Source organism: Manacus candei, unplaced genomic scaffold (genome assembly GCF_025592945.1).
Source record: "Manacus candei isolate 608988 ecotype Guabito, Panama unplaced genomic scaffold, ASM2559294v1 h1tg000028l, whole genome shotgun sequence".
In the NCBI taxonomy this organism is placed as follows: domain Eukaryota; kingdom Metazoa; phylum Chordata; class Aves; order Passeriformes; family Pipridae; genus Manacus; species Manacus candei.
Window position 1 is genome coordinate 12,474,740 of NW_026138076.1, and position 21,572 is coordinate 12,496,311.

Here is a 21,572-nt window from a genome sequence, read left to right on the forward strand (position 1 = left end):
ACCTCCTGTTGAACCACAGAATCCATTCATTAACTTAGCACCATGCTATGTCCTTTGTCCTCTGTTGAATGACTTACCAGGGAAGGTAGTATTCTGGAGAAAGGAACTCTTCCTCAAGGAACTGCATAATACTTCTGTTTCTTAAGGTATGGGTAATGAAAGAATGCTAGAACTTCATGTGGATGGCTGAGAGAGGTAAAAGACTTTGTTGTTTGAAAACACTGAGGCACTAGTCACAGGGAAGAATGCTACATTTAGTGGTTCTATCTATGTATGTTTTTGCCTGCTGAGAAAAAGAATTTGCTAGGACACTCTGACAATAACATGACCAATAAAAGGATGGCACAACAAAGTAAAACTATGGAGAATAGATATCAGAGACAGCAGAGAATGTGTGAATAATCATTAGTAATCAAATGACAGTGAAATAATGTAAGTGAGGATAGATGAAGATTTTTCTCACAGTGAAGAGCATGAGTCATGATCGAAAGTACAAAAGAAGTATTAGGAGACATACTACTCTGAAACCTACATTAACATAGAGGTAATGGCTACAATGTACAGGAGAGAAGGAAAAATCAGTAGTCTGAACTTGTATCCAAACTTCTGTAATTAAATGGTTGTGTCATCTGACGCCTTCTGTGTTACGATTTTTCATTTCTAAAAAAGAAATAAAAACATGAATTTTCCTTCATGTGAAGTAAGATTTATATTAATTTGGATGCCCCGCTTTAGATCCTTCACTTTCTAGTCTTATAGTAGGTTGTCCATTAAATTGACTGGATCATGTTGCTATTGTTAACCATGGAAAGTGCTGTAGATATTTTTGTTTGTCTTTGATAAGTACTGTTAATGCCCTTAAACTATACCTCTGTTCAGAGAGGCAGATTGACTGATATTTGGAGAAAAAAAAATCTCTAATTTCTTCACTCTGGAAGAATTGACCTTAAAACTGAAGTGACCTTTCACTAATTTCTTCTGAAGTAATGAAACAAGGTATTACTTTCTAAAATCTTTGTAGAAAAGAAATTTGCTATCTTACCTTCTCAGCTTGAGAGTCACTGATAAGACTGTCCCTGATGTTAAAGTCATCTGGAGACTTCAGGTATTTGAATTCAGTTATTAGATGTGTAACTGGCTTCCTCTGTAACTCTGCCCAGTCTTCTTTGGTTGCTTGTCCATTTTATACATTGGAAAAATTAGTTCTTCCCTTTTTTCCTGCTTTTTCCATCTCATAGCCAAGAAAAGGGTGTGCTCCAATTTTATTTTTTTTTTTGATGTTGAGGTGTGGCAAGACAAATTACTTTTAATTCTTTTTGGAAAAAGTAGCAGTCTTTTTTTGGTACGTGCTCTGTGCTGTGTAATCCTTTTGTAAATCCAGGAATTTTATAAGCCTTCGGTTTAAAGGAAAAAAAAAAAGGAGGAAAAAAACCTACTTGAAAAGCCCACATTTTCAGCCAGTTCAGCTCTCTAATGTTAATGGTTTTGATATTTTAATGCCTTTCTGAGTAGCATATAATATGTCAAATCTAGTAAATTTAATTTTGAAAAAAGTACTGTAAGTGCTCCTGGTAGGTTTTGTTGAACTGCAAAAGCACTGTTAGACCTAAAATCAAAAGAATTTATGAAATTTGATTCTGTATGTTATGAAATTTCATCAAAGCAGAGGAAATTGAATGTACAATATAAGTCCGTCAAATATTTGCGGTTACACATGGTCAAAAACCCCCAGCTTCCCTGGTCTTTTGAAACTTTGACAATACCAGGATAATTCAAATAGTCTTGAAAAATTATTGATGCAAGGATACTCATTTTTCTAGTTTTACTCAAATCTAGTCATAGTGCTCATGAAGAAAAACTGTAATAGGAGATCAGTCTCATAATCTCATATTCTTACTCTGGTAGGGATTCCACGGATTTTTTTCATTTCTAGAAATAACTTCCAGCTCTTCTAGTACAGTTTTCCAGTGTCTTTTCCACCTGTTTTTTATTTTGTTTTTCGAGGTATAATTTGTCTTCCAAACCATCTGAGTTTTTATAAAATGTAGATTCACCAGCTGCAGTTTCAAGTTGCTACAAAAAAAGGTACTTTTTTTCTTCCTGAGACTACATTCATATTCCTTTTAACCTAAAAGTCTCCTTATTCCCTTCCTATATCCGAGCTGGTGCTTTTTTTAATGTGTGTACAGATTGATTCTGAACATTTAGTTCCCCTTTTGTTTAGTTTTTGTTATCTTTTTGTTTGTTTGTTTTGTTTTGTTGGTTGGTTTTGTTTGTTTTTGTTTTTCCTAGAAGTAAGATATTCTCGTATTTTGATGAAATCTTTATGCAGGCTCAACTCAGAGAGCAGACTCCATCCTGGAACATTTGTGACTGCCCTCAGGCAAGTTATGCATTTATTTTCTGCCAAAAAATGGTTCTTGAGGTGTGTTCAAAGTCAACTTTCAGACTGCCTCCATTCACTTCCTGTATTAGGTTGTATTTCTCTTCCCTTCAGTCTTGAGGTGCATTATTTTTCTTTCTTCTGTTTATTCATGTTGTAACTCCCACTGGTTCTGCTTTTTCTTCATATGATGGTTTTCCTTCGTATGTTTTTTTGTCATGATACTTCTATGGTGATTAGATATTTTTCCTTATAGCCTTTGGTTTCATCTTTCCCATGTTTTTCTGGAATATTTTCAACATTTTTCTCAAGAATTTTGATATTTTTCAATTCTTCCTCTTCTTTGTTGTGATATTCTACTCTTCTTGGTATGTACAGATAGATTTTAAAAGTCATTCCCATGATCTGTTTTGTATCTCTTGTTCTAAGATTGTCACATCTTGCTCTTTAAGGAGAAAGAATAGTGAAATACATCAAAATTTGACTCATACTACTTCTGTATCTGAAGAGATCTGTGTTTGGAATTTTTTCTTTTGTTCTCAGTATCTTCCCTCTGGATTTGTTTGTGGTGGGGGAGGAGGGCACACTTGTAATCGTTATGGTCTCTGAAGGCAAATGTGGAAAGGAACCAAGGGTTTGATTTCATTATTTGGTACTCATCTTTTCTCTTACCCTCTGATTTGTACGATCTATTCTAAAATCAGAGACCATGTGCACAATAGTGCTGGTATTTATGCAAATATAGCCTGTCAGGACCAAATGAGCTCAGTTTGCAGCATTCAAGAAAGACTAGATCATATTATTTTCTTCGTCCTCCTAGTTGCCATCACCATATTTGAACCATTATTTGAGTTCCTCCCCGTTGCTGAGTTGACACTGAATGCTGTATTGGTTTCTAATTCAGTTATTTGTTTCTGCCACACATCAGCTTTCCTTCAAGTCTGTATCCCTTGCAAGAAAAGACAGAAATTTAAGAATTCTGTTTTCATTATTTCTGGGCTTTTAAGGAGTCAACTGTCACTCAGATCAGTCATTCATTTGTTTCCAGGTTGATAAGCCATTGTTTCAGAAAGCTAGCTTACAGCTTACACTGCAGAAAGAAATATTAAGTTCCTGTTTTATGTGATTCAGGTTTTCTTTGTTAAAATTCATGCTAATAGTGTTTTAGTTGTTAGCATACTCTTGTGTCATGCTCTCCTGCTGTTTGCAAACACTGCAAAGTAAGAACAAGGATAAATCCTTCAAATACCACTGTTACTATTTCTAACTGTAAGATACTAAAGGACATTCAGTTTTACAGACACTCAACACAGATTATTATTGTAGGATGTGACTTTTCTAATCATGGCATTAAGTGCAGAAGTTGAGAGACTCAGCATAATTTGCCTTCTCTGTGACCTCCTTTTGTCTTTGAGATTTATTAGGTTCCTTGCTTTGGCTTTAAGGTCTTCATTGTGACTCATAGCTTTTGAATTTGTTTTTCTTCCCTGAAAATTCAGACTAGGCTGCATAAATTAGCCCTATAAACTCTACTTTGCCACTTGGAGAAGAAAAATGGGATGATGTGTGAAATGCTATCAAAACAAACATGATCACTTTTAGATGCTTTTATTTTTCCCTCTTCAGTCCCTACTGCAATTCCCTGAAATACAGAAGGCTAGTAATGGATTCTGATCTCATCATGATCACTCTCTGCACTAATCTATAAAAGGGATAATTCTTATTCATTAAGCTCTAATCGTTGCCTCTCTTGTTATCTGTCTATTGACAGGAGACCTCATGGAAGTGATTTTTGTCCTGTTGCTGTGTTCTGTTGAGTGAAAATGGTTCAGATGATATTTCTTCCTAGAACAGGAAACCATATGCCATATTGTGATTACCAGAAGAAATCTTTTTTTGTTTGATTCCTTTATGAGTAGTGGTGTAAAACTACTTTGTGCTTTAAATATTTTATAACAACAGATCACCTAGGGTTTCAATATAAGATGGGTAAGAATGGCTTAACTCATTTAGGCTGAGTTCACCTATTCCTGGTATTTTTTTCTGTAACAGCATCTGCAAATGGACACCTAGGGAGGGGAAGTGTTACTCCTTCACCAACCCATAATCTTCTGCCTTTCAGCTGTTTTCAGCTCTGGTTTTCATGAGTCTAATGTTTTCCATTAATGGATCTCTCTGTGAGGAATGCTCAGTCATGATTAATTCAGCAATCCTAGGTCTTGCACCTCTCTTTCCATACTTTACAGAATGAGGCTGTTAAGGAATCTACATCTGTAGTTACAGGTGTATCTGGAGAGGATTGACTTGGCCCCAAACTGAGAGTGTTTTATCAGATGTAAATTCTGCTGTTGTGTGCCTTCTGTTGCAGGAACATGTTGTTCTTAATCCAGAGATTGGTAAAAGCGTGCATGAAATATTTTGTTTAGTTTTTGCATGCTCTCAGATGCAAACACAAAGAAACTGAATTTCAAATCTTGCAAGTTTGGCTGCATAGCGCAGACAACTCTTATGGCTCATGCCTTACTGTTTTAGTAGTCTTTGTCTTTGCCAAGTTTTTGGTGTCAAAGAAGGTGAGTGCTTTTCATCTCTCCTGCTATCTAGGGGAAGATTGTCCATTTGACATACTGCTGAACTTACTGAACAGAATTACTGTTCAAAAGAGTTTACAACTGCCTTGCTTCATAGTTAATTTGTTTTTTCACAAGAACCTCTTCTGGCCTGAAGTAGATTTTTTTTTTTGTCTTTGTCTCTCTCTTAGCTGGGAATAGTGAATGAAATAAAAGTGCCAAATCAGTCTGGCCTTGAAGTTACATTTTTATCATGCACAAATTGGATTGCAATGATGACTTTACCACCCCTGTTGAGGGGGTTTGTTCACATCTTTAGAATACTTGCTTTCACATCCTAATCAGTGTAGTGTGGAAATATGTTTTTCACAGACAGTCAGGATTCTTAAGAGTATGGTAGTTCATTTCCCACTATGCACTACCAAAATATTGGCCTCTCTACTTAATATGCTTAAGAGCCTATTCTCTTACTGAAGCATGTATTTCTTTCAGGATAATTGGATTGATGTCTGGACCTTTTATCAGTGATGTTCTTAGGCTATGAATGCATTTCAGCTTTCTGAGACTGAAAGTAAATAAGTAAGATTGAGCTGAGAGTAAATTTGTGATCATTTGGCCTTTGAATTGGGCACTACCCTTTTGACTTGGAAGAGGTTTAAATTTGTGGAACTGGACTGTAATTACTGTAATGATAAAGGTATGTTTGGTTCTTTCTATATAGTAAACTGACGCACAAATAGCTGATATGTCATGTCAGACTTAATAAGTTTTTCGGTTGGTATAAGTTTTATACTGCACATGCTTTGAGCAGAGATTCTTCTCTTCTGTGGATAACTGTCACTCTGCAAATCATGCAGTTTCTGAATTGGTGAAAAATCAGAGCTCTTAATTTTTTCTGAAGTTTTTTCCCCAAGAAACATAAGGAATGGGCATGTTATTCATAATCTAATAGTTTGCATAGTGAAATGACAGGCAGTGAGGGCCACAAGATGCAGGAAGAAGGGAATTTTCACTGAATATTGAAGGAAAAAAATAATTCATAAGAAGAAGGTGCCTGTAGGGGTTGCAGAATCTCCATCCTTGTAGACTTTAAAAACTCTACTGGACTATGCCCTTAGCAACCCATTGTAATTCCTGAAGGTAGCCATGATTTGAGAAGGTTGAACGGGGTGACATTTACAACATTTAAACCTGTAGAAACAGTACGTATCAAGAGCATATGATTTTTGAAACCCATTGTAGTTGAAACTACATTACATTTTGATAGAAGGGATGGTGCTGTAGTGAGTAGTCATATGATTCATTAGATCTTGAAGTAACTAATAAGAAATGCTCATTTCGCATGACTGTTTTGAATGAGATGATTCTGTAAGTCTTTTTTCAGTCTAATATGTCGGTCATCTTTCATCAATCATTTGGAGAGAGACAAGTAGGGTTATACATGACATGGGTTATTTCCTGTGATTAAAAACTAATGGTGCAGTATTTCGCTATGTTATACTTACCCACCTGATTGCTCTGTGTGATTGGGAACTAAGTGTGAAGGTCACTTCCATGAGATTGTCCTCGAATACTGCGATGAGGGGGAGGAGGGAATAATGGCAGCTATTTGAAAATGAATACCAATTCTAAGCTGTTGTGGAAAGAGCAAGTGTCATTTCTGAATAAACAAATGAGGAAATAGTTATCTGATTACATTATTGCATATCATACTGGAGGAGACCATTGATAGATTAGGATAACCATTTCTGATACCACTGCTGAAGAATATGTTTGAAGAATAATAAAGTGTTTAGGAAAAAATTACAACAAATATTTGTAATCTGCCTGGAAGGGAAAGGCTTGAATTCAGTCTTTGGCTAAAACCAAATATTAAGCATAAGCCCTTAACCACAATCCAAAACTGCACATATGAAAAAAGTCTGTTAGGAAAGGTCTCTCTCATCTGTCAGAAAATTTTATATTATGTTTGACAGCTGAAAGCTGAAGCTTAGGCAAAGTGAGGTAAGAGAGTAGGTACAACTTTGTAAGATACTTCATTACCTTGTGGTTAATTTACTGGGGATTCAAGTTATTTTGTGGTTTTTTTTCATTTAGATTTAGTGGTTGTAATGCTTCTTTTTGGCTTAACCTATGAAAACTGCCTGTTTCATAGAATCATAGAATGGTTTGGGTTGGAAGGGACCTTAAAGATCATTGAGTTCCAAGCCTCCTGCCGTGGACAGGGACACCTTCCTCTAGACCAGGTTACTCGAAGCTCCATCCAGACTGGCCTTGAAGACCTCCAGGGATGGGGCATCCACAACTTCTCTGGTTCCAGAGAACAACCTGCTCCAGTGCCTTACCACTCTCACAGCAAAATTTTCCTCCTAATATCTAATCTAAACCTACTTTCTTTTAGTTTGAATCCATTCCTCCTTGTCCTGTCACTACATGCTCATGTAAAAAGTCCCTTTCTGTCTCGTGGGCTCCCTTCAGGTACTGGAAGGCTGCAATTAGGTCACCCTGCAGCCTTCTTTTTAGTTAGGCTGAACAAAGGCAATTCTCTCAGCCTTTGCTTGTACAAGAGTTGCTTCATCCCTCTGATCATCTTGGTGGCCTTCTCTGGACTTGCTCCAAAAGGTCCATGCCTCTCTTGTGCTGAGGACCCCAGAGCTGAACACAGTACTCTACTCTAGGTGAGGTCTCACCAGAGCAGAGTAGAGGGACAGAATCACCTCCCTTGACCTACTGGCCGTACTGCATTTGATGCAACCCAGGATACAAGTGGCTTTCTGGACTGCAAGCACACATTGCTGGCTCATGTCCAACCTCTCATCCACCAGTACTCCCAAGTCCTTCTTGGCAGGGCTGTTCTTAATCTGCTCATCCCCCAGCCTGTACTCATACTGGGAGTTGCCCCGATGCAGGAGCAGCACCTTGCACTTGGTCTTGTTAAACTGCATGAGGTTCCCAGGGGCCAACTTCTTGAGCTTGTTCAGGTCCCTCTGGATGGCATCTCATCCTTCAGGAGTGTCAACCACACCACTCTGCTTGGTGTCATCTGCAAATTTGCTGAGAGTGCACTCGATCCCTTCATCTATGTCACTAGTAGAGATAATTTCTGTAACTGATTTTTGTTTTGTGATTCATTTTATATGCTGTGTCACCTTCTATATGCCACATACTCGTATCAACAAAACATAACTGCATTGCAGAGTGATAGACTAGATACACTGTTTTGTTAATCATGGGACTTTGAGTATTTGAAAGGTGGTTGGATACAGTTTTTTAGAATATTAGCTGAATGCTTTGATCGGAGTACTCAGCACTGAAATTAGGTGCTGACATTATGAATGCCACTTGTCGATCTCAAAGTTGGACCAGAAGAATAATGCGAGTCATGCTTTCATAGCTGTTGAATTTTCCACAACCTGTGCAGATGTCTAATCAGTCAGTTAATTTACAGGGTTTTACTCACAAGCCTCAAAGTTGGAATTAAGTTTTATATTTTTTTGAAAGTTAATGTAATTTCTCCAAAAGCAATTTTTCAGTTCTTTGGAAGATTTCAACATTGTTTTGTCCTCTGTGCTCTTTCCTTCTCTTCTGTCCCCTGGATGACTTAAATATGCTAATATTATTTGAAAGTAGTGTTTTCTCTTAGGACAAGATTACTTGCACGTATGCAACCATACTCAGTTCAGTGATCTGTCATATCTGTCTTATGATCTTTGCTTGTCAAAAGAGGTCTAATGAATTACTTGAATTAAATGTATAGGTTTAAGTAGTTTTAGAAATTGCACTTATACTATCACGTTTCAAGACCAGAGCTCATATTCATATGGTGGTAACACCACTAGAATGTCATTGCCAGCTTCCTCAATGATCTTAAGCTGCTCTATATACTACAGTTTGAGCAAGAATATGAAAATAAGACTGTCCACTTGCTGAGGGTAGATTTCACGCTTAATTTCACACAATGATTAAACCATAAAAATGATTATTTTAATCAATTACCTGAGGAAGTGATCAGCTGTGGTTTAGGCTTGTAGGGTTGATACCAAGTGGCGGAGACTCTATTCAGACGCCATTTAGTACTGAGGTCCCTGTCATGAGAACTAACAGATGGAAGTATTACAAGAAAATAAATTGGCAGGTAAACTGAAATAAATTTTTTCCATACCATTAATCTGGGGAGAAATGCTTTAGGGTTTGCAGAAATTTAATAAATATGCATAAGGTGATATTTGTGTTCCACATCCTTTACATTTATACTGGCTTATTAAAGATTTAATTAAGTTTTCTGAAAAGGGAAAGGATGCAGTCTTGCAAAAAAACACAGATGACAGTGTGGGTTCACAATAATTAGGGCTTCAGGGATAAAATAAAGGTTCTCTACACTTAGTGAATATTAAGGGAATGGCTGCTTTGAAAACTTAAAAAAATGATGGTGTTTTACTTACCACATCTGTCTTATGTTTGTTTTCTAGCCCTAGACCATCAATATTTGTGACAGATTACGTACCATTTACTTTTGCAACTATGAATAGTAAACAAAAGTTGCAGAAGGTATTTTACTTTACTCTTTTTGTGCGTAAGCAATTTTTTTTTACCAACTTCTTGCTCTTCATTATCCTGCATCATCTTTCTTTATTGTACATCCATTTAAATCTTAAAACCAGGTATCTCTGGATTACTTTTATTAATATTTTCCTATTGAAACAGCATATTGAAAAGCATTGCAAAGACTCCTGTTCTTTTAAACTCCTCTGTCTGTTTTGCTGTCAAGGTTCTAAAATCTTGACAGTGGTTAGACAAAAAAATGTGGCAAAACATTAACATGTGGACCATATTAATCCATGGTCTTCATTGGTCTCTTGTATTCTATGTGCAGAAATACATAAATAAACAAATATGTTTTGTCTGTCTTGACTTGTAGCTTCCAAACTCTTGGGGCCAAGAGCTGTCTGTTATGCACAATTAAATTCTGGTCCTTGATTAGGATTTCCTGTGCTCTGATTTCATAAATAACAACAATACCGAAAGAATAATTCCTTTTGCAAAATTAATTAAGAGTGCAAATGAAACTCTCACTATTATACTTGAACGCTGGACAACATAATTTGGTCTATAAGTTGCAGTGTAATATTGAAGAAATACACTGTTCTACCATTTAAAAGATGTATTCAATTGTGAGTTCAATACAGTTGCCATGGATTCTGTTACAGACTTTTGAAAGTAACTTCTTGCTTCTTTAGGCTTTGTAGCACATATTAAAGTATACTATTCAGTCATAGCAGTGTATGGCATAGCATGTGTATAGCAGAAGCTCGCATCCTTTGTGCTTATATACTCTCAGTAATTTTCCAGGTCTGCTTTCCTCCCTCCTTCTATCGTTATTGGTCCCATGTTCCTTTAGGAATCACTTCTGGTGATCTTCTGGATCTCCTGTTCCTTGAAGAAGAAATGCCATGGCTTACTGAATCTTTCTTTTTCCATTCTCTGTTCTCCAGTAAGAGTTCTGGTGGCCTTATCTGCTGTCAGTAAGTCAGTAGTACCTTCTCCTGTCTTCTCATTCATTTCCATGGGAAAAATGGGTACTTTCATGTTAATGAGTGATGAAAAAGGAGAAAAGAGAAAAAAGAAGCTGTTAGAGGTAGCATGGACTGTGAGGAAAGATCGGCACGTAGTGGATCTGGCTCTAAGGGGTTTCTGCAGTTGACTGATGAACTGAATTCTCTCCAGGACAATTTTCCTCTAAAATCTACATTTCCTGTGGTACATAACTTTTTGCATTGATGTTTTTAAAATATACCCTTTCCTGAAACTTCTTGTATTCGTTGAAATTTGCCATTTCAATTGTCTGAAGACTGCTTTACTTGCATCTTACTTCTCCACAATGGTCTGTTTAAATGCCACTTGAAAATACCAGGAGAGTAAATTTTTTTCTCCTTGGTTAACTGTGTTCTTTTAAGTGGGAACAGTTAATGTGCATCAGATACAGTATTTGTTTTTGTATAAATGAAGTTTTATTTTAGTGTTACAGATTCTGGTAGTTTATCCTGAAGACAGAACTGTGTGTATGCAAATTGACCTAGTCATGCTACAGATTATTTCTCCCACTCTCTTTTACGAGTGGCTGGTAAAAAGCCATCTGGATCACAAGCCCTGTCTGTTCTATTTTATGAAATCTTTAAATACTTGCCTTTCAGTGCTCTTATTTGTCTTTTGAAGCACACATTTACATAGTTTGACAAAGCAGTATTTTTTCCGGAAAATATTTTGTCTCTTCTCACCACAAAACATTGAATTATTGGATATTTGACCAAAACCAGTGAGCCATACTAACAATAAGTCAGTTAGACAATCAGATGATTTCAGTCAAGTTGGAGTTTGTATATGAAGCAACCCATTTGTGTGGTTGGTTAATATTCATCCAGTCTCAGTCCTGCATATGTAACTTCATGTGTATACATAGTGCAGAATACTTAACTATGTTATTTTTAATTTTTTTGTATTTGTAGTGTCCTATATACATTTCATAATGTTATACATTTTATAAATATTTTACTTATTGTAATTGCTTTGTTTTGCAGAGTAAATTAAATTCAGTTCAACTACATTCTTAGAGAGGGAGATAAGGACTTATGTACCAACAAAGTAAATTGGAAAGTAATGCCTCTTGTACTTATTTTTAAATGTGATTCAGACCTAAAACTTTATAGCAAATCATGTGCTGTTCTTGTAAAAGGACAGGTTTCTGTCAAATGGAGATAAAGTGTATTCTCAGCCTTTGTGTCTGTAGGGATTAGGGCAGTAATTGCATCTAATTTCTGGTGATGCTTTCTCCTCCCTGTGGTCATTGATGTATTATTTCACTGAAAATGTGTGGGGAGGACTTGAAATGTCTGCATTGGATGCCTTGAATCTGAATATAATTCCTATTATTTTACATTTCATCTCTCATTGTCAGAATGAGAGTTTTTCTTAGTTGTTTTCTTCTAAATATAGAAGATACAGTAACTGTGTAAGTTGAGAATTTTATTTAGGGATGTGCACACACATAATGCAGGGGGAAGGAAATTTTGACACGGTTATTAGTTCTGTAGGAAATGTATTTTTTTAAATGTCCTGTTCATGAAATATGAAATCCTGACTCCCTTGAACAACATGAAGTGTAAATTGCACCAGACTAAAACTGGAATGAGCTAATAAGTAGTATATGCTTTTCCTCTGGCATGGTTTTAGGACTGCAAGAAGTTTCTGTGATGAAAACCTCCCTGATTGACTATAAGGTGGTGCAACCAATGTCAATGTTCCTGATTGGCATTTTTCCTTGTGATGAGGTGATTTACTGTTTGTTCTAGCGTGTTCAATGAATATTCACCAATTTTGTTGCTAAGCATATTAATGAACTTTGCACTTATTTATTACTTATAATTGGTTTCAGGCCTATCTTCCTCTGAATAGCACTTACTGTTTATCTATCAAGATATCCACCTTCTTACTCTGCTTTAGGAAACAGGAAGATTTTTTTCTCACTTATCTTTCACTATTTAGTTAACTCACATCTTTGGTCATCTTTATAAATGAGTTGGTAGCGTTAAATTGGCAAACAAATAGATCAGAATCATTCTGTGCTTTTTGGTCAGTTACTATTTCAGCTTTCCTGGGTTTTCCTTCTAGTAGCAACTGTGTTAGCTTAAATCATTGTGCTACTGTACAAAATCGTAGTGGCAATATTTCAACTGGCTAACTTCCCTACTTTAGCAAATGTAGCATTTGTGAGGGAACTGGGGAAGTGGCTGTCTTAAGGTTGAGTGGGAGAAAGTGCAGTACTGGAGACACAAGCAAACTTTTTTTGTTTGCTTGTGGGGGGTTTTCTGGTTTTGTTTTTTTTTTTTTCGTTGTTGTTTTGGTTTGGTTTTGGTTTCGTTTGGTTTTTGTTTGTCTTGGGGTTTTTTGTTTGGTTTTTTTTGGTGGAAAATCTGCAGTTGTTTTTAATCCTGATAGCTCTTATATCTGCCAAGTCTGGAATTATAATTTTTTTTTTAGTGAGAATAGTAATAATGTTCTACATAATATTTATTTCTTTTCTACTGTATTTGTACATTGGAGTTTTAATCCTGTGGGTACTTGGGTTAATGGGTAAAGCATAAAGAACATCTGGAATTTTAAGGAAGAAGTGCAATTTTTATCTGTGGTGGGTAGTTAGGAGATGTTTCAGTCCCTTTGGTAGTAATAATAATAGCTTTTTCCACTATAAGTATTAATGGTTTTGTCTGCAACTTTTTGATCATAATTTTAAAATTCTTAATTTTTACATTAGTTTGTGCATAGTTAGGTATTGTACTTCAGAAAGTATTTGACTGTCTTGTCACAAGATAGAAAGTGTTTATTGCTTATCATCACCACATCTTTCCTCTGACATTAGGCTTTGAATTCACTTGTTGAGAAGAGGCAGGTGAGAAATTTAATTCTGTTTTTTAGTTTCCCAGTGTCCTAATAAGGAAGATGACCTTTTGTATTAATATAAAGGTGTCAATAAAGAATAGGTACTTGAGAATCCTCTCATTCATATCAAAAGGACCAAATCTGTGACATCTGCCTATATGTGGGTTTTTTGTTTGTTTGATTTGGTGTTTGTTTTTGTGGGGTTTTATTTATTTATTTTTTGTTTGTTTGTTTCTTTGTGGTTTTTGCTTTTAATGTTTTGGAAGATGAAGAAACCAGAGTGCTCATCATATCTAGAACATTTTTCAACTAGATGCTTTGTGTTCTTTAGATCAAATTAATTGGTTGTTCTTTGCTTATTTGGAATAATTTGGGAATAAGAACTCTGCTGATTTGTTGAATTTTTTTTTTGTTGTTGTTGTTGATTTTTTTTTTTTTAAGGTCAGTTAACTTCCTCTAAAATTCTTTTCTCATTTTAAGTGTCTCTTATGTAATTAAAAAAAATACTGTTATATTCCTTGATGGAGCAATTAAAAAAAAATATTAAAGGGATTCTATTGAAATTATTTAGGTGTGCTTCATTGAGGTCTCGGTGTTTTTCTGTACAAGCAAAAAAGTTATTTTTTAAAAATAAACACAATATTAATAATATCTCTGAGAAGTCAATATTCTTTGTAGCAAGGGAGAGGTATACAAATGGCTTTCAGTTAGTTAATTCATAATTCTACACTGTAGATTGAGCCAGGCTGCTAAATGATGTGAGATGGCTATTGCAGAAAACTGAACTTAAAAAAAAATAAATCTTGGAATCAAGAAACTCAGAATGGCAATATGAACAGCACTTAGTTTAGAAGGCAGACATAGCTAAGTTTAATTTTACCTAAAATGCAGAAATATTTGAAAATGGCAGGCTGACTGAGTTAATGTCACACATCTTGATAATCTGTAGCTTTTGAGTTGTGTTCCTGGAGTTAGAAGGAGTTTCAATTTGTGAAATAATAATTGTGCATAGATTTAACTTGAAGTGTCTGGTTAAAAATCATAAATTTGTGCTCTGAAAGGTATGGCTGTGTCCAGTTCCCAGTAATCTGAAGCTTCTGAATATTGAAAAAAATATACAGTCATTTAGAATTTGAAGTTTGATCATTTTAATGAATTGAAATATATGTGCAGAGTGATGTTAGTTTTTAACGTTTTGTGCATAATTTTAATATTTAGCTAAAGATTTTTTCCCAATTTTAATCAAGAACTTTTGCAACGTTTTTGCTAGGTCACCCTGAAATGTTTTCCACTGAGAATAAATGAAGCTTTTTTAGCCTTTGTGTATAACAAGTACTCTTGGAATCATCCTCACTGCCCTATATTATGCTCTCCTGAGACTGATATCCTTCCAGTGTTAAGGTGACCTAAGCAAAATGTGCTTTGAGGTTTAGCTGGTGCTTTTATTGTAGAGTCTTTTCTCTAATTGATAATTTATCCTTTTGATATTTCTCATTATGTTTTTAATTACTTCCACGCTTGCAAAAAAAATAAAAATAAAATAATAAGGGAAAAGCCTATAGTTGTATAAAGCATCTTACCTAGGCTAATTTCTATAGAATTTAAATGGTTTAACTTGTGTTTATTTAATGCAGTACAGTAGGGATTATCTTTCCTGAAGGAATTTGTATGCTTGTTTACAGTACTGGAGTTCTACTCTGTAATTCATAATGTTGACTTACAGACTTTATTTAAATTAGATGAACTTTATTTTTTAATGAATGTAAGTTATCATAAAACTTGTGACAAAGTGTGAAAATTTTAAAAAGTATAAGTTAAAAACAGGATGAATTTCTTGTATTTTGAAATAAATTGTCAATTTTTGATTGTATTCCATGGAAATTGAATATCTTTGTAAAATCAACTGGACAACATACATCTGTGTAAACCATTATGCAGGTTACTTTCTATCTTGCATTTTCTACTGTGGAAAAAATATTAGTATTTCTTGTACAATGTTCAGAAAATGACAGCTTTGTATAATAAGAAATCAACCAGATTTTTCTGAAACTGCTAATAGAGCAACTTATAGGCTAAAATTGGAAAAAAAACCCAAAACAAACCTCAGTACTTTTAGTTCTCTGTTCATTTATCTACTCAGCCTTAGAAGGACGTTTTTAGGCTTAGTGCCACAAAATGTAGGCTATTTTACATAAAGATGAAAATCGGTGTCTGATTCCAAAAAGCGAATCCTCAGTCACAGCTAAATGACTTTGAGTCAATGGAGCATAATATCAAGTCAGTCATACTGTGCCAGCTTACATGGCTTCTCAGTTATGTTCAGGCAATGGCTTTTTGTAAATAAATAAATAATCTGAAAGGGAAATAAGTATCCAAACAGATTTCTGTATGTCTTACTGGTTAGTAATATTTGCATTAACTCATGCTCTTATTTTGTTGAAGAGGAGAGAACAGAGAGGAAAAGATTTGCAATACTGATATAACCATTCTCAATGGAATTAGTTTATGACCTTATGAGTTACAGAACAGTTTGTACTGTGCTTCTGATGCCTTCAGAATTTGATGTAAATGCTCTTAATTTCTGCTGCAGAAAAATATGATGCTCAATGGAATATTCAGATACTTAATCCTGGACTTCTCCATTGAACCTAGGGTTGTGAGTCATGAAATTAGAGATTGCAACTTTGACGTGACTCATGGTTTATATTCTTGTTTAAAGACAAGCTCAAAAGAGGGAATAAATATTTTTGATGAAGCTGCTGATGCTGCTTGCTTTAATTTGAAGAAGAATAAGCTTTGATAAAAGTGATTTTTTTTTTCTGGGTTTCAGAATAGCCTAGGAACTTTTAGAGAAAAGAGTGAAGACCTAGACAGATTAAAGAAATTACCTTTCTTTTAGCACTTTCAAGTCCATGAGCTATGTGAAATCTTCTTTAGAAGGCTTGTGCAGGAAAGTAACCATCTAGCCCATTTTAGTGTGTAGGAAATGTTATATGAAACTACCTGAGTATTTGTTGGGTTTTACAAACAATAAAACTGTTTTTGATGTGTTCAAGGATACTGGTATGTTGGTAGTGTAAATGACATTTATATGCAGGCTTCAGGTGAACAAGGAACAACAGAGGAATGTATGCCTGTAAGAACACGTTTAATGTTAATTCCATTAATGTAATGCTGTCAGTAATTACATATCCGTGAATGTTGATCAGACACATTTTTAGAAGAGTTAACTATTCTTACTACATACTGCTGAAATGTGTTTATTAGTTCAATTAGTTTCTCTGTACTATTATTCTTAGTGCAACTGAAGACTAAAACGGAGACTGTTAAAATAAATTGGAATTTAAGCTACGTACATCAGATTGAGAAATTTATGAGATACTTTACATGCCTTATCAGTGCAACCTTGTGTTTTTTGTTGTTTGTTTTTACAATGAGTGTTGTCCTGAAATAATGGCTTACAAAGCTAGCAGTTTTGGGCACCTTAATGAACAAAGCAGAATTTTCATCAACTGTGATTTGATCGGCATTATTTGGTTTTGGTAAGATACACATAAAGGAAACATGGAAGGCAAGCTGTCTCATTTGTTTTTTTATTTTATTTGCAACACCATAATTTCAGAAACACTCAAAATCAGTAGGTAACTGATCTCTAGTAGCAAATATAGCATCAAATCATTAATTAGCAAGTCCTTGATTCACAGTTTCTGTAGTGAAAGGAATAAAATTTGAGCTACTGGAGTGAATTTGAATTTTTCATCAGGAAAGGGGAATGGCTTGGTAATAACCAATGCCTCAGCCTTATTAGTAGTCAACAGTAGTTTGAGTCCCTGGCTAATTTATTTGAAGACTTTTCCTAGTATAGGTATCTGATCTTACAACTCTTGACCCTGCCTTTCCAGAGCAGAGGTCTTGGTATTCCATGTTCACATACTGAGCAGTATTCAGGACCCTCTTATATCAGCGAGACCTGAAACCTCTTCTGAAGCTTGACAGAAGCGAAGTGGTAGAGCTGGTGTGTCTCAAGTGAAAGCAGGCTAGTTTGAACAGCGAAGCATTGAGTAATATCATTGAGACTGTTTCTTTTACTTTTTTTTAATAGCCCCTTATGCCTTAAAAGCTACCTGTGTGAAGTTGTTCTGACTGAAGACAAAGTAAATGAAAGGGGATCTGAAGAAGAAAACTAATTCAAAATACATTTTCAGTAATGTAAACCTGTCAACAATATGTTTATATGATATAGAAATCTGATAAAACTTTCTTGAGAACCAGGGAGTATCTTCTCTTTGCCACACTCCAGCTATTTTTCTATGATTTGTGTTTCACAGATCAACAAATCTGAAAGAACAGTATTTAATTTTTATTTATTTATTTTTTTTTTAAATAGGAGATTTGTCTTGAAAATGTCAGGGACATCCATTGGATAGACAGAGCAAGCAGCATTTATGAAAATTTGAATGGTGTTTTGTTTTGTGTTATTTGGTGCCCCCTGTCCCCAACAAGACAGTTTTATTTAGGCCAAAAGAAATTTAGAAAATCTGGCCAAGGAAGATTAACAGTTAATGAGACAAAAATGTGTGGATACAGGGTGGTTCTTATTGTTGTTTATGCATTGTCTTGTAGGCACTGTGTCTTGGGAGAATGAATAGATAAAGCTGTGTTTTGAGTAGCTAATCTGCTGGTCACAGAGTATGAAAGGGAAGGCTTGTAGATGACAAGCTCTGTTAGGTTAAGAAGCAGAGAGGAGATACAGGGGATCACTGGGAAGCAATCCCTAATGGGGAATTGCTTCAGGTGTAGATGCCAGAAGCTTGGCTTGCCAGCATCTTCTGTTTCATAACTTGTCACAGTTTGCCTATGTTTTTGACAGCAAAGATAATTTTCATAGGTGAATGCTTTATGGGAAAATCCCATTTTCTAAAAAACAAACAGCTTTTCCTGTTCGGTAAGGAAATTCCTGGATTTTCACTTGTTACAAGATAGTGTAGTAACAACAAGGAGTATTATAGTTCTGTTTGCTTTACAAAAATTAGCATTCATATTGTTTCCACACATAGATCATGAATGTTCTTTTATTCTGCTTGAGGCATCAGCCACTGAAAATACATAAATGATATATGTCTGCCTCTTCACCCATTGATTTAAAAGTTCTCTATATTTTTATCAGTAGACTGTTATCTCTTGACTCTGTTGTAGTTATTTGTAACATCAAACCTAGAATTTTCTTCATACAGGAAGAATTTCTCTTTTCATATTTAGGCTTCTAGGATTTGTTGTCTGTTTGGGTTTTTTTTTCTAGTGTTTCAACTAAAACAGTTCCATTGAGTTATTGGTATAAGTACTCAGAGGAATTCTGCAAACCAATAGGTTTAAACAAATGTAGGGTCTTTACTTGTATAGACTGTGTGAAGGAGTAGAAAATTAGCCACTAGAGGAAAAATGGGATAGTTCCTCGTTTTCTGGATATTGTTCATCGCAAGATGTGTTTTGTCAGAATTAGCCATTCTCTCCTATTTCCAGGTTTTCTCTGGCAGAAAACTTTTCCCCAGGTGGTGGAAAGAGGTTGAGTTAATAAAATTTGTGTAAATGTCTAAAATCCTAATGGGAATTCACTTTGGTAACAGTTTTAGGTATGGTTTGTATAGCTGGATGGTAAATGATAGAAGAAAACTACTGGAGAACATTCAGTTTCAGTATCTTCATGGCAAGAACAATTTGGGATAGACCATTGTCTTTTCTAATAATGCTTTACTGGATATTAATAGATTATTTTTATTAGGGTAATATGGAAAACTATCCCTTTTGGCTTTAAATGTTTTCTGACAATTTTTTTTCAATTTTCACCACTCTCTTTTACACAAGAGAAATTTTTTGACTGAGGTAGAGCTCATACTTTGGTTCAACAGTGTTTTTTTCTTTTTTTATACACTTTTATCTGAGAAATATTTTCTTACAAAAATATCAGTTACAATTTGAATTATGAAATCCTTAAGGTTGTTCTGCTGCTTCAGCATGTTTAAAACATGCTCCCCCCCTCTTTTAACAGACTGACCAGTTTTCTGAGTGTAGTGTCATAAAAGTACGTGCCTTTTTGATCCAAAGCTAAAGTACACAGTTGGAATTTTGAAATGTACCATATTTACTTAAGACAGATACTGAACTTGAAAATCAAATGCATGGCTAAAATAGAAACTTATTTAAGAGTAGATTTATTTCTTAGATTCCATTATTAAATGAAATGATTAAAAAGTTGCTAATTTAGTAGCATATATTGTGAAAATATTTTGTAAATGACAAAAACAATATCAGGCCTTCATCTCTCTCTAAAGAGTTACAAATCAGAAAGACTTCACTATGAATTCTAGAGCTATCAGTTCCAAGTTCTCTTCTATCAATTATTCTGCAAAAGAAGTCTTTCTGGAATAAAGCGTAGGAAAAATTCGGTAGGATATCGAAGTGCAGTCAGTTACCTAAGAAAAGGGTAGCCTATAGCAATCTATTCAATAACTTCCTATTTGAAAAGAGTAGATTGCTTCAGAATGCAATGAAGGAAGTATTTAAATTGTACCCAATGACTACATTCCTGAAGCACTAGCTTGATTACCTAGTATAGTAAACAGGTTAGTTTAGTTACTAGCTTTTTACCTAGTGCATTTAGAAAAAAAAAAACAACAAAAGATACAAGTGGTTGAGAACATTATGAACTTCAGAATATTGCATAAGAGCTCTGTAAAGGTGACATTGCACATGGTTGGATCTGAAAGAATCAAGGCAATTTTTTTCTTGGCAACAAGCTTCCAAGTAAAACTTGGTTTGGGAATTCTCTGAGTAAGTCTTCCAATATAACTGTTTCTTTTATAGAAACAAATTGTGTAGCACTAATAGAACTGGATTTTTTCCTCTCCTGTTTTTTTTTTTTTTTCCTGTCAAGATCATGCTTTTGCTTTCATACCCTTAATGCTATTTCATGGGTTTCTTTTCTCTGAATAAGGCCTGTTCTGAAAAGTCTTTGGTTTTCTGTACCAAGTAGGTTATTGTACATCATTCCTGTGCTAATATAGGAGTCGTGTCTTTTTATTAGTTCTCTTTGGTTTATCTTTTTGCTACAGTTATTAAAGCTTTTGGATATATTAGTTCACATCCTTTTAGCTCCTTATGTTTTATTGCACATTACCAGCTGCAGTGCCTGATGCAAAACTAGGGAATCTTTTGAAATGACCAAAGATTTAATTCAGACACTGCTAATTCAAGGAAACTTTACATATGTCTTTTAGCAGAAGAAAAATTATGGTATTAATTGATTAATTTATATAAACAGAGTTGTAATCTCTCTTTCACATTTGTGATAACAAATATCACCTAAATTGTGAGAAAAGGAATGAAACCCTAAAGGATATTTTTTAAAGGCTTTATAACGTCAAGTAAATGCAGCTCAGAACTGTTTATGATTTACACTGATCAAAACTTTTGGACTCAAGCCTTCTGATGACCTGTGCCTGATAATTTTTAAGATGGAAGGTCTTACAGGCAAAATGTAATTTTTCTTGATCCTTGCAGTTCACTCCTTCCTTCCCCTCATATATCTATCTCTGCTCTTATTTATAGCATTACTGATTTGTCAAAATGTTACTAGATGACCTAATTTTTCTATTTCATTCCTTTTTTTAAAGAAAGTCCTAGAAAAACCACCTTGTCTCCTTTCTCAGTTTTTCTTACACAGTATTTGAATTTTATCCTTGCCTTGCCTCTCATTGTATTCTCTTTTCTCAGTGTCCTCATTTCAATATGTTTTTTAAGCTAGTTTATTCTTCCCCTCCACAGTGGAGCCTCATCAGTTCGTAAACCCTTCCACTAATTTGTGTATTTTAACAGAGGTCTGAGATCTTCAAATTTTCTGAACTTAGTTTCCCTGTTGTTTGGTGCCCTTTCTTCACTTTCTGTCTGTCTGCCCCCTCTCTGTCCTTCCCACCTTCTTTCATTGCTCAGCTTCTGACTTGTAATATTCCAGTTTTCTCCACGATTTTTTAAATTCTTATTTGATATAGGCAGCTTCCGCAGGGTCTGTGAATAGGGAACAAAGGATATAAAACAAGATAGATTGATACATTGATCCTGATACAATGTATGTAGCAATCCACTTAGAGTACTGTCATTGAGTCTTCACTGAACCTGGGTAATTTAGGAAACGA

At 34.9% G+C, this 21,572-nt stretch overlaps 1 protein-coding gene across 3 annotated transcripts in view; it reads left to right on the plus strand.

Moving 5' to 3' along the window:
- The window catches only part of TUSC3 (tumor suppressor candidate 3), a 104,780-nt gene that overhangs the window by 10,599 nt on the left and 72,609 nt on the right, over positions 1–21,572 (plus strand). The window lies entirely within an intron of this gene.